The following is a 13524-nucleotide window of genomic DNA, read 5'->3' on the forward strand; positions in this document are numbered from 1 at the left end:
TTCAACATCTTCTTGTTAGGTTAATCCTAGCAGGAATTTTTTAAAAATTTCACATTAGCATAGTATTATCTTTTCCTATCCTTTTACTCCAGACCTGTTTGTGTTTATATATTTTAAGTGTGCATTTTGTGGGCAGCATAGATTTTGGTTTTGCCTTTTTCTTTTAAAAAAAAATTCTTTTAAATGTTTATTTTATTTTTAGAGAGATGGAGGGAGGGAGAGAGAGAGCGGGGGAGGAGCACACAGAGGGAGACACAGAATCCGAAGCAGGCTCCAAGCCATCAGCACAGAGTCCGACGCGGGGCTCAAACCCATGAACTGTGAGATCGTGCCCTAAGCTGAAGTTGGACACTTAACCGACTGAGCCACCCAGGCACCATTTGCCTTTTTCTTTTTTAATCCAGTCTCCCTATGCCTTAGTTGGGAGTGTTAAAACCAGTTGCAGTCAATGTGAATATTGGTGTCATTATATTTAAATCTACCATCTTAAGTTTTTGTCCCCCTTTTTATCTGCCTTCTTTTGGACTACTTGAATATTTTGTATTACTCCATTTCATCCTTTTTGTTGTCTTCTTAGCTACAATAACTTGTGATTTCTTTAAATAATTTTTTTTAATGTTCATTTTAGAGAGAGAGAGAGAGACAGAATCTGAAGTAGGCTTCAGGCTCTGAGCTGTTAGCACAGAGCCTGACTCAGGGCTCAAACTGATGAAGGGTGAGATCACAACCTGAGTTGAAGTCGGACGCTTAACCAACCGAGCCACCCAGGTGCCTCAATAACTTGTGATTTTTAGGTGGTTTTAGGGTTTATTGTGTGTGAATTGTAATTTGTCATAGTCTATTCTTAAGTAATATGCCACTTCATTTGTAGTGTAAGAACTTTGCAATAATGCTTTTCTATTTTTCCTACTTGCAGTTTGTGCTTTTTTTGTTACGCATTTTACTTCATACATGTGTTAAAGTCCCCACAATACACTGTTAACAAGTTTTGCTTAAACAATTTTAAAGAGATTTTGAAGAAGGGAAAAGTCTCAGATATTTACCTATCTACTTACAATTTATGGTGTTCTTCATTTCTTTATGTAGATCCAGGGTTCTACTTGGTACTGTTTTCCTTCTGCCTGAGACCTCTTTTAACATTTCTTATAGTTCAGGTCTGCTGGTAATGGATTCTCTCACCTTTTTCAGGCTGAAGTTTTTATTTCAACTTCATATTTTAAAAGATATTTTTGCTGGATATCGACTTCTACAGTGACTGTTTTTTCCTTTCCACTTTCCACTGTCCACTGGTTTCTTTGTTTGCAGCAAGAGCTCTACTATTATTATTGTTCCTCTACCCAGAAAGTAGCCTTTTTCTTGTGATCACTTTTTTTTTTGCAGTTTATTTTCAAGTAATCTCTGCACCCATTGTGGGCTTGAACTCAGGATCCTGACATCAAGCATCACATGCTCTTCTGACTGAGCCAGCAGGTGTCCCTTCTTGTGACCACCTTTAGGATTTTCGCCTTTCATTGGTTTTAATCAGTTTATATGCCTTGGTATTGTTTTTTTTTTTATGTTTAAGTGCTTGCGGTTCCTTGTGCTTCTTGGGTCTGCATGTTTTGAGTTTTAAGTTTGGAAAATTTTTGATCATTTCTTCAAAAACGATTTCTTTCTCCTCCTCTCTTTGTAGTCTCCTATTAATATCTGTTGTCCCTTGAAGTTGTCCCACTGTTTGCATCAGTCTTTTTTTTCAGCTGTGTGTGTATGTGAGAAGAGAGAGAGAGAGACTTTGGATACTTGCTATATATATAGATCTATATATATAGATCTATATAGATATAGATATATATAGATATATATATAGATATATATATCTCTTGCTGTATATTTTATGTAGAGTCTAATCTGTTCATTTTATCTAAGTATATCTATTTCAAAATAACCTCAAGTAACTTTATATCTTCCATGTCTCTTTTACATATTTAAATGTAATTTAAGCATATGAAAGTGGAAGTCTGCTGTTACCCTTTCTAACCTACTTATTTGGCTCCATACTTTTTACAGATTCTGTCTATTCTCTACAAAAAATTTTGATCAGAGTCTTGGAAAAGATCCATGCAAGTGATGGGTCCTGAAGCTTAAACTTTATTGTTTTCACAGTAAATCCATCTTAGGGCCTATTTAAGAAAAGAGGAAGGACAAGATCTCAAATGGAGGTTTCATTCCAGCCTCATTAGACTGTGCCATGTGCAACGTGGCCAGTGACACCTGATTAAGGAAATAGTATTTACAAAGACTTCTTATTTCTTGATGGATCATGAAAGCTCATTTGCTTAAAGATTCAGTGATGCCACTCAGCCAGGAGCTAGGACCCAGTGGACCTCCTGTGCTCCAGGGTCAGGCAGCCTGGTCTACCAATAGCCCCAGGAACACCCTGGGGGTTGGGGCGTCGGAGAAATCTCACTTTACAAGTACCACATGAGCTGAATCTGTGGTACATGTTTTTGTTTTTCTTGTCCTAATTTGAAGCGCCTACTAGCTTCATGGTGTAAGAAGCTAATGTCAGAAACTTGAGTAGAGGTTAATCTGAATACATCTTAGGATAATGTGATTATAAAACATTACAAAACTAACCATGTAAGGTACAACTAGCAACTCAGATTGTTGGCATGATAGAGTATGGCGATAGAAGCACGACTAGAATTTTGAAATTCTACAGCCAGTCTGTTTGATTTCAGAGTTCTCTAGGTTCCTATGTGTGTAGGCTCTATCCGTTCTTAAGAATAAGTGATAGTAAACAGTAAGCAGTTAATAGCAATAATAATTATATTCTGAAACTGCTTTCTCTGAAACAAGGAATCTGGCAGCTTCTTACAGAAACTTTGAAATCCAGGGAGGTTGTTCAGGGCTGCTGCTCCTGTGAGCCTCTTTGTTGCCTTTGTGTGAATTAGGAAAAGGTGCTGCGTCTAGGTGACGTAAACTCATGGACGCTTGGCAAATGGGGCTCAGATGAGTTCAGCCTCCCTTGTCTCCGAGACTGGGCATTCCTGTGCAATAAACAGACTACAGAATTGTCTGTGAGGCTCCAGTGACTGGAGGTGGCTCCAACAAGTCTCCCTGCAGCCACAACATCTGGCTGGCTTATTCGGCAGGTAGAGGCACTGAGATCAGCGAGACGTTTCTTGGTGTAAAAAAGGATAAAAGCCTGACTGTGAAATCCTGATCCAATATAAATACACTGCAGAGGAATAAGAAAAGGTTCACATATAACACTATTTTAGAGCTTGAAAGGATTTGGGAAATGATACAGTTCTTCCTTTCTTGCTCTTTAATGGATGAGAATCCCAAAGCTCAGAGGAAATGAGTAGCCCCACGTTGACCGGTACAAAGTAGCAGAGTCTGGCCAGGGCCATCAGCAATTTCCTATCCTATCCAATGTTTAATTACTATTTTTAATGGTACATTAAAACCCGTCTGAAAAATGCAGATAAAAAGATAAGTTTTCTGATTCAGTGAGTAAAACTCCCAAACATCATCATTTACAGTGTTTGGAAAAACACAGTTTTCATTTCCGTAGAATCATGGCTTCTGGCAGTAATAATTCCATTACTCTTGATGAACCAACTGAGACTTCCGAGTTAATACAATTTGTGTTCGAAGATGTCCTAAAAGGCTGATGTAACTTCTTTATCCATGCATGACTGTTAAAAGTACTACCGCTATTAAGCAATGAGAACGTCTTCTAACATGACTGTAACAGGATTTTCTGTTCTTTCAGGTCAGGTGGCAAAAGTTTAATGAGCAATGTAATTGCTTGAAGAATTCAATATGTCTTATTTTTTGCTTCAGGGGTTGGGTAACATTGGTTCAGATGAGATTTTTACCTTCGGGGAAGAAAACCGCCTTAGAAATCATGTCTTGGTTTTCCAGATCCTATATTGGGCCTAACTTCACTCCTTACTAATTACTCTTCATAAAATCTACAAAACTTGGAGCTACATTTCATTTTAAAAATTACTCACTTTAGTCGAGTGAGAGTCAACCACCACAAACTGGGTGGCTTAAGACAACAGGAAACCATCCTCTCAGAGCTCTAGTTCAGAGGCCAAGGGTCTGAGACCAAGGTGTTCTCAGCGCCATGCTCCCTCTGAAGGCTCCAGGGGAGACTCTGTCCCAGGCCTTTCTTTTAGCTTCTGGTGCTGCTGGCAATCCCGGACTTCCTTAGCTGATTGATACGTCACTCCAGGCTCTGTTCCGTTGTCATATGGCATTCTCCCTCTAAGTGCCCTGAGTCTCCTCTTTTAAGGACACTAGTCCCATTGGATTAAGCGTCCTGATTAGTCCAGTATGACCTCATCTTAATTAATTATATCTTCAGCAGCCCTATGTGTGACTAAGGTCACATCCACAGGGGTTAGGAAATGAACATATCTTTTGGGGGGGATATAATTCTACATACTACAGCATGCAAACTTACTCCTATGAATACAAAAACACTAAGTAGTTATTAATTACCTTTCTGTGGGGCTCTTTGAGTCAGGTGAAGGTGGGGTGTGAGGAATCCTCATTTACATCAATCATTCTTGTCCTCACAAAGCTTATGGAAAAACTGATGATAAATAAATCACTTACGTATATTAGTCATAGTAGGTATTCATCAGAAAAAAAATAGATCTGTATAGGACACAGTTCACATAATGTGGTCAGGGGAGGCCTGAGGATATACATGTGAACTGAAAAAGGTTGAAATGAGCCAGTGATGGGAAAGGCAAGGAGAAAAACGTTCCAGGTGGAGGCAACAGCAAATAGTAAGGCTCCAGGGTGGGAAAGAGCTCAAAACTCCAGGTCCTGAAGGAACAAAGAGGGGAGATGAGAGAAGAGGAGATGAAAGATGTAGGCAGGGTCTTAACCTGATGGGCGATACCTGCCTCCCCAGTTTTTTGTCCGCAACACTGCAGCTTAGAAATATGGGTACATAGATGTATATGTACACACGTACACACACACACACACACAAGTGTATGGTAAAAAGAGAAGTTTTTAGTTACATTTTGGAGATGGCATCTCAGGATGCTAATGTATCATTTTAAAGCCATGAGAAATAGGTGAGATTTGAGGAAAGAGTAAAGGAGGAGAGTGGGAGCAAGCCCTAAACCGAGGCCAAACCAGGCAATCACTAAGTGTGTTAGTCACATTATTTTGTGCCTACCAGAGCGCACAGCGCCAATGCTACAGGGTGTAGTGAGCCGAGACTTGGCATCCCAGCAAAGCAGCATGTGAATTCTAGCCCTGATTTGTCCTAGCTGTGTGACTGGAGCAAGTCCTTAATCTCTCTGAACTGCTGTTTCCATATCTTTAAAGTGGGATCCGTATTACCTACTTCGCAGAGTAGGTTGTAGGTAGGCTTCACTCAGTACTTGTTGGTTTCCTTTCCATTTCCCCCTGGGCATGTATTTCAGGGCTTGGACGATGGGGGAAGCAGAGAGGGCAAGAGAAAAAGGTGATTTAGAGCAACTTGAATTTATTTAGTGCCTTGCTTAACGCCATACAAATATCACATTATATATGATGTAGATATATAATTTAGTAGGTTGAGGGCTTCCTCTTCTGTTGAGGAAATGTGTGTTCCTTTGAATCGGGAGACCCCAATCTGTTGCCACCTGGGCCAGTCTCCTTTTCTGTATGCCATATGCCTGCTGGCATTCTTTTAAAAAAATTTTTTTTTTTAATGTTTATTTCTGAGACAGAGAATGAGCGGGGGAGGGGCAGAGGGAGAGAGAGAGGGAGACACAGAATCCAAAGCAAGCTCCAGGCTCTGAGCTGTCAGCATAGAGCCTGACGCGGGGCTCGAACTCACAAACCATGAGATCATGACCTGAACCGAAGTCAGTTGCTCAACCGACTGAGCCATCCAGGTGCCCGTATGCATTTTCATTTTATTGTGAGCTCTTTTTTTATTAAGAAAATTTTTTTTTAATGTTTTTATTTTATTTTTGAGGGAGAGGGACACAAAGTGAGAGCAGGAGAGGGGCAGAGAGAGAGGGAGACACAGAATCTGAAGCAGGCTCCAGGCTCTGAGCTGTCAGCACAGAGCCTGACGCGGGGCTTGAACCCCTGAATTGCGAAATCATGACCTGAGCCAAAGTATGACACTTAACCCACTGAGCCACCCGGGTGCCCCAGAGACAAGCTATTTCAAAGGGTAAGTGGCTAGTGTAAACAAGGGCACCAGGAGCTGATTCTGGAATTTTCCTCTTTTCTCCTGAGTTTCAGTAATCCAAAGTGTCTCCTAAAAATCCATCTTGCAAGCCCAGGATGATGTCTTCGGATGTTAAGCTGCTGAAATCAAAACCACAGAGTGATTATCACTTAAATAAAAGCAAGTTTCCTCCGCTTGTTTCAAGCTGAATAGCTCTCAACCCAGTGTGCCTCCTGTGAGTGTGTACGTGTGTGCGTGCGTGTGTGCTGAAGGGCTTCTCTGAGGTAAAGTGAAGTTCATGAGCCGAGACGGAGCTGAGCTGTCCAAATTGGTTTCAGCTGAGGGCCTTTGTTAGTGGAGGCCACGCTCCTGCTATCCGTCTTGTTATTTTTTTCATTTTCTCTCTGAATTCATTTCTTGAGCTTGGGGCCTCAAAAATAACAAGCTTTTAAAATGACTGAGTATGCTCTCAGGCTCCACAGAACCCAGCACCACCTGCTTTGTGAAGCAGGACTCTGGGTCCTGTTTTCCAGACAAGTCCAGTAGAACAATGGGAGGGACCCATGTCTGTTAGCGCTCTCAGCTGGAGGAGGAGGGAAATGAAGGTCAGGAGGGCAGGAAAGGCGTAGGGAAATGCTCGTAAGTAAAGGCTAAATTCTCAAGCATTGTCTTTATTATTTATTTATTTATTTATTTATTTAACATTTATTCATTTTTTGAGAGAGGAAGAGCACAAGCAGGGAGGGGCAGACAGAGAGGCAGACACAGAAGCAGAAGCAGGCTCCAGGCTCCAAGCTGTCAGCTCAGAGCCTGATGTGGGGCTTGAACTCACAAACCGTGAGACCGTGACTTGAGCCGAAGTTGGACGCTTAACTGACTGAGCCATCCAGTCTCCCGTCAAGCGTTCTTGAGCAGTCTTCACATTGTACTGAAGTTTGAAATTGCTGGGCACATGCCTTTTGGTAACAGATTTCTCTTAGGTTCTTGCTCATTCTCTCTGGGACCACGGTATAGGCACCTGTGGGAAACTGCCAGGCACTCAGCCAGGCATGCCCTCCTAAGAGGGTTTTGTCTTCCTTAAGATCCGATCCACCACAATTTGCTCTAGACCAGAGTCAGAGTGAAGCACAGCCCCAGGGCGCAGAGGAAATATTGCCCTTGCGGAAAGAATTGCCGTAACAAGGTCCTGAAGTGTCTGGATCTGGGTGCTCTGTGTGGACAGAGTGTGAAGGGTTGAACTGGGGCTGGGGAAAACTTACTGATGGGGGAGCCCCTTCTGGCAAAGACATCTAGGCGAGTCCTGATGGGCTGCTGTCTTGCTCTTTTGTTTTTTTCTCACCTTTATTTTTAATTTTTATTTCTTTTAATTTGGAGAGACAGAGAGAGAGAGCGCGCGTGTGCACAAATGGGGGAAAGGGGCAAAGGGAGAGAGAGAGAGACTCTCAAGCAGGCTCCATGCTTAGCGGTGCTCCATCCCACGACTCTGGGATCATGACCTGTGCCAAAATCAAGAGTTGGATGCTCAACTGATTGAGCCACCCCGGCGCCCCATGGCTCGCTTTTTAAGACAAGGACAGAGTGGTGGCCTACGGTTAACCAGCTGCAAAGCACAGCTGCCTGAGCAGAGTTGAGCAGAGTGCTGAGCAAGGGCTCCAGAGCTCGGGGGCCAAGGGTGTTAGAAGGGATTTATTTGGTGAGGCCAGAGTACGTGCCCCCAACTATGTTCCTTGAGAGAACTCAAGAGCACTCCCTTCACCAAGCTGATGAAGGCGTGTACTGGGGAGGAGGGGCTGGGCATTCCTGAGAAGCTCAGGGAAGGCTGCAGGTGACCTGCTTCCACCGAACTGGCCCCTCCAGTATCACTGGGGATGACAAAGTCACCAAATGGCAGACGTGAAGTGGATGGAACTAACCTAATAGGCAGGGGAAAGTCAACGCTGGTTTATAATGATAAAGACCATAGAGAGGTGCTTCAGCACCCAAGGGTCAAAGTTATAAAGTGAATGTTCTCTTCTTTTTCTGCAAATCACTGTTGACAGTCTGGTGCTTGTGCTTCCATGACAACCTGGAGGAAGCTGGCTTGTGGAGGGAGTAAGTGAGGCCGACACCCATTGGTGAGTACAGCTGAGGGAAGGGGACAGAGGCAAATGGAAGGTATTTTTAGTGCTTAGGTCCAATCATACCTGAGGCTGGCAGCAGCCCTGGGAGTTCCAGTTATGAGAGCCGATGAAGTCCCTTCATTTGTGACTCAGCTAATTTGAATTCGGTTTCAGCTCCTTTCATTGGAAGAGTCCCCTCCTGATGCAGGCCATATCCGTCTTTACATCCCACGTTCCCTTCTCCTTCTTTCTTTCTTTCTTTTTAAATGTTTATTTATTTATTTTGAGAGAGAGAGAGAGACAGCGTGAGTGGAGGAGGGACACAGAGAGAGACACAGAATCCGAAGCAGGCTCCAGGTTCTGAGCTGTCAGCACAGAGCCCAATGCAGGGCTTGAACCCACAAACTGTGAGATCATGACCTGATCCAAAGTCGGATGCTTAACCGACAGAGCCACCGAGGCGTCCCTCTCCTTTAAATATATACCCTGGGGGTGCCTGGGTGGCTCAGTCGGTTAAGCATCCGACTGCAGCTTTGGTCATGATCTCATGCTTCCTGGGTTCCAGTTCTGCATCAGACTCCCCGCTCTCAGTGCAGAACCCACTTTAGATCCTCTGTCCCCCTCTCTCTCTGCCCTTCCCCCACTTTCTCTCTCCCTCTCTCAAGTAAACATATATATATATACATACATACATATACCCTGTGTGTTCTAGGCACGCTCTGCTCCCCACGACTTGGCCCCTTTCCTGTGTCCTTGCCTTCTCAACATGGAATATCATCTGCTCCCCATCCTCTCCAATCCCATTTCTCCAAGTCCAAATCCACTTCCACAATGCCCAATGCAATGGGTCTCCTCCATGAAAAGTTCTCTCAGATACTGTCTTAAGCTGCGTAGCCTGCTATAACAAACTATCACAGACTGGGTGACTTATAAAAACAGAAATTTGGGGCGCCTGGGTGGCTCAGTCAGTTAAGCGTCCAACTCTTGGTTTCAGCTCAGGTCATGATCTTGTTCATGAGTTGAAGCCCCACATTGTGCACTACGTGTGGAGCCTGCTTGGGATTCTCTCCCTCCCTCTTTCTCTACCCCTCCCCTGCTTTCTCTCTCTCTCTCTCTCTCTCTCTCTCTCTCTCTCTCTCTCAAAATAAGTAAATAAACATTAAAAAAAAAAAAAACCCTAGAAATTTATTTCTCACAGTTCTAGAGGCTAGGAAGTCCAAGATCAAGGTGCTGGCATGGGCTGGTACAGGCTCTCTTCCCAGTTCCTAACTGATACCTTCTCATTGTATCTTTACTTGGTAGAAGAGGCTGGGGTCTCTCTGCAGCCTGATTTATAAGGGCGATAATCCCACTCAGGAGCGCTCCACCTTTATGGCTTAAGTCCCACCACCTGATACCATCATCTTTGTGGGATAGGATTTCAACATATGAATTGGGATGGGCACATTCAGAGCACAGTAGATATTATAGTTAAATGGTTAGATACTGTTCCTTTCTGTGGGCTCTGCAGCTTGGTCTAAAACTTTTCAAAGTAACAAGCACGTATGGTGATCAGAGAGCTGTGGTCTTTCAGAAGTGGATACACTGTGCTCTGGCAGGACTTGCCCACAGAGCCCCAAGACGAAACAAGCTTCACACCATTTATCGTAAAAATTGATTTTTCTCCACAATGTATTGCTAAGATATATCCATCTTACTTTGAACTTGGAATGTGCTGCAGCACAAAAATCACAATAAGCATTTAGCAGCAAGGTCAGTAGAAGGTATTGATGCTCAGAAACATAAATTTTTTCACTCTGATCTTAGAATCAAGAATGGTTCTTGGTTTGCACAAAACTCTCTCCAGGTTTGCACAAAACTCTCTCCAACTATCTCAGCCTTTTTGTTGAACATTATTTGGGAGGAGGTTTAAGGGCCATAGTCCAGACCCACGAGTTCACAAACCTTTTTTTACTGGCTTGTACTAATTTTGGATTCATGAGTTGAACTCAATATCAAAATATAGCAAACCAGCCCAGTTTTGTTAGCTATAGAATTAGAATATTAAAGAAGAGGCACGAGGGCGCCTGGGTGGCTGGGTTGGGCATCTGATTCTTGGTTTCAGCTCAGGTCATGATCTCGCGGTTTATGAGTTTGAGCCCCCCGTCGGGTTTTGTGCCCCTGGAGCCTGCTTTGGATTCTGTGTCTCCCTCTCTCTCTGCCCCTCCCCCGCTTGCACTCTGTCTCTCTCAAAAATAAATAAACATTAAAAAAAATCTTAAAAAAAAAAAGAGTTGGTTTGCTTAATTGCCTGAGCCATCCAGGTGCCCCAATGATCTTCTTATTCTAATATCACCACCACACAAGTCCCTTTACCTTCCTCCCCCTATGCTGTAATGATCTATATGACATCTACATCCAACAAAATCTCATCAGACAATGTTACAATTTTTGTGTTCAACGGCCAAATATATTTTAAAGAACTCAAGAGGAGAATAATAGTCTATTATATTTGCCATCTTGTTTCCATTCCTTTGTTTCCTTTTGGTATTATTTCCCCACTGTTTGAACAACTTAATGAATTCTCTTAGTTTCTCTTAGTGTGAGAATGCCTTCTCTCCTGAGAGATGTTACCCTGGATATAGAATCCTGACAGTTCTAGCGGCATCTGGGTGGCTCAGTTGGTTAAGTGTCTGACTTCGGCTCAGGTCATGATCTCATGCTTCATGAGTTCAGGCCCCACCTTGGGCTCCAAGCTGATGGCATGGAGCCTGCTTGGGATTCTCTCTCTTTCTCTCTCTCTCTGCCCCTCCCGTGTACTCTCTCTCTCAAAATAAATTAAAAAGAAAAAAAAAAACTTTAAAAAAATCTATAGATATAAAAAAAGAACCCTGATGGTTCTTTTCTTTCAGACTTCCAAAATATTGACCTCTTCTTTCCAGCCTCCAGGGCCTCGGAAAAGAAGTCTGCACTTACTCAAGACATTTTCTTTGCCTTTAGTTTCCAGCAGCTTGATTATGATGCGTCTGGCTGGGTTTTTTGGGTTCATCCCATTGGAGTTGCTGACCTTCTTGAATCGGTAGGTTTGTGTCTTTCACCAAATTCAGGAAATGTTCAGGTATTGTTTCTTCAAAAAAAAATTCTTTTATAGCCCACTCTATTCCTCTCCTCCGGTGACTCTGATGACATGAATGCTTTTAGACCTTTTGGTATTTCGTCATTTATTCTCTTTGTTGCTCTAATTGTATAATTTCTACTGGCATGTTCTTACGTGCACTGGCCCTTTCCTCTGTCATCTCCATTCTGCCAATAAGCCCCTTCCATGAGTTTTGTTTGTTTGTTTGAGATTTTCCATTTGGCTCTTCTTCCTGTCTTCTATTTCTTTGCTGATACTTTCTTTTGTTCATTTCAAGAATGCTCATCTTCCTGGGTGCAGGAATTCTGTAATAGCTGTTGTAAAGTCTAAATCGGATAATTCCAACGTCTATTTTGCTTTTGTTTTTGTTTTGGTATTGAGTTGTATGAGTTCTTTCTATATTTTGGATGTTATCCCCTTATTAAAGATATCATTTGTTGGGGCACCTGGGTGGCTCGGTTGATTAAGCATCCGACTCTTGGTTTCAGCTCAGGTCATGATCTCTTGGGTTCAAGCCCGCATCGGGTTCAGCGCTGACAGTGTAGAGCCTGCTTGGGATTCTCTGTGCCCCTTTCTCTGCTCCTCCCCCACTCACACACACTCTCTCTCTCTTTCAAAAATAAATAAATAAACTAAACAAAAAAGATATCATTGGCAAATGTCTTCTCCCCTTCAGTAGGTTGCCTTTCCATTTTGTTGATGGCTTCCTTCCCTGCACACAAAAGCTTTTTAGTTTGATGTAGTCCCTAGTCTGAGGAGATGGATCCTGAAAAGTGTTGGTAAGGCTGATGTCCAAGAGATTACAGGCTGCAAGTTCTCAAGCAGCATTTTGTGGGATGTGGTTTCAATGCCAGTTCATTTTCAAACCTTTGCAGGGCTATTTAGATCTGTCCCATGTGTGTGCCATCAGCCTGACACTTGGGTGGTGGTTTATCTCATAGCGCAGCTCTCCAAGTCGTTGTTATGCTGGTTAGGATTAAGTCCATGCATGGGCAGCTTGGCAGTAAGTCCAGGGGTCATCAAGAGCTCGATGGGACTGATTTTCCAAGCTCCTTTCTCTCTGTGACTCCTTCAGTTCTTGCCAGTTCCCCGGGGAGTCTTCTATCTGCTACTTCCCACAGAAAGCTGTGGCTTTATTTACCTTGCTCTAAGTGCACGCCCCCAAGTGTGTTAGCCTAATGGACTGAGCCCTGAGTAGAGACACAGAGATAAAAAAGCAATGGAATCTTCTCTGTTCGTTTGGGAATACAGCTCTCTGATTACAGAAGAAGTTTCTCCCCCAGAGTTTTAGGTGTCTGCAGACTGCTTTTGCCAATACTGTCGCTACCAAGAGACTCCATTTACTGCTCCTAGAGCCGGCTGTCTGCTGGATGGACTGTGGCTCCTCCTCCGGCAACCCCCGCCCCCCCACACCTCCGCATGCAGGCAAGGGCATGCAGGAGTGAAGCCAAATGGTAAGCTTTCTGCTGGCTCAGGGATTCTTCAAAGGCTGATCTTCTTCCCCAGCCCTCCTGCTACTCTATCAGATGGCTGGGCCTGGAGTTATGTCCAGGTTTAGTAACTGCATTCTGTGGGGGAGAGACAGATCCCATTTACCCCAGATCTGCAACCCTACTATTCAGGAATAAACATTGTTAGTATTTTGGTCTTTTCTTCCAGTGTGTTTTCTTTGTGAACATACACACGAAATTGGAACCACACCCTGTGTATAGTTTAATAGTTTAGTTTTTACAATATCATTGTGAGACTTTCCCCAAATATTAACATAGGAGTAAAATATTTTAAATCTGATTTCAAAGTGTTACGTACTTATTGTTGAAATACTGGGTAAAGGAGAAAATCATAAACAATAAAATAAAAAGGATGTGTAGTCCCACCACCAGAAGGAAGTGTGAACATTTTGATGTATGCCCTTCCAGGCTTCTAAATACTTTCTGGATAGGGGCGCCTGGGTGGCTCAGTCGGTTAAGCGTCCGACTTCAGCTCAGGTCATGATCTCGCGGTCCGTGAGTTCGAGCCCCACGTCGGGCTCTGGGCTGATGGCTCAGAGCCTGGAGCCTGCTTCCGATTCTGTGTCTCCCTCTCTCTCTGTCCCTCCCCCATTCATGCTCTGTCTCTCTCTGTCTCAA

General features: G+C 43.3%; 1 long non-coding RNA gene across 1 annotated transcript in view; it reads left to right on the top strand.

The window, feature by feature from the left end:
• The first annotated feature begins 1857 nt into the window (after window positions 1–1857).
• LOC113603446 (uncharacterized) overlaps window positions 1858–13524 on the top strand; it is a 288868-nt gene continuing 277201 nt past the window's right edge. Inside the window, exons 1-2 of the long non-coding RNA XR_008298878.1 lie at window positions 1858–8295; window positions 11202–12849. This is a non-coding gene — a long non-coding RNA (uncharacterized LOC113603446). The remainder of the gene's footprint in view (window positions 8296–11201; window positions 12850–13524) is intronic.

This window comes from Acinonyx jubatus, chromosome A1 (genome assembly GCF_027475565.1).
Source record: "Acinonyx jubatus isolate Ajub_Pintada_27869175 chromosome A1, VMU_Ajub_asm_v1.0, whole genome shotgun sequence".
Classification (NCBI taxonomy): domain Eukaryota; kingdom Metazoa; phylum Chordata; class Mammalia; order Carnivora; family Felidae; genus Acinonyx; species Acinonyx jubatus.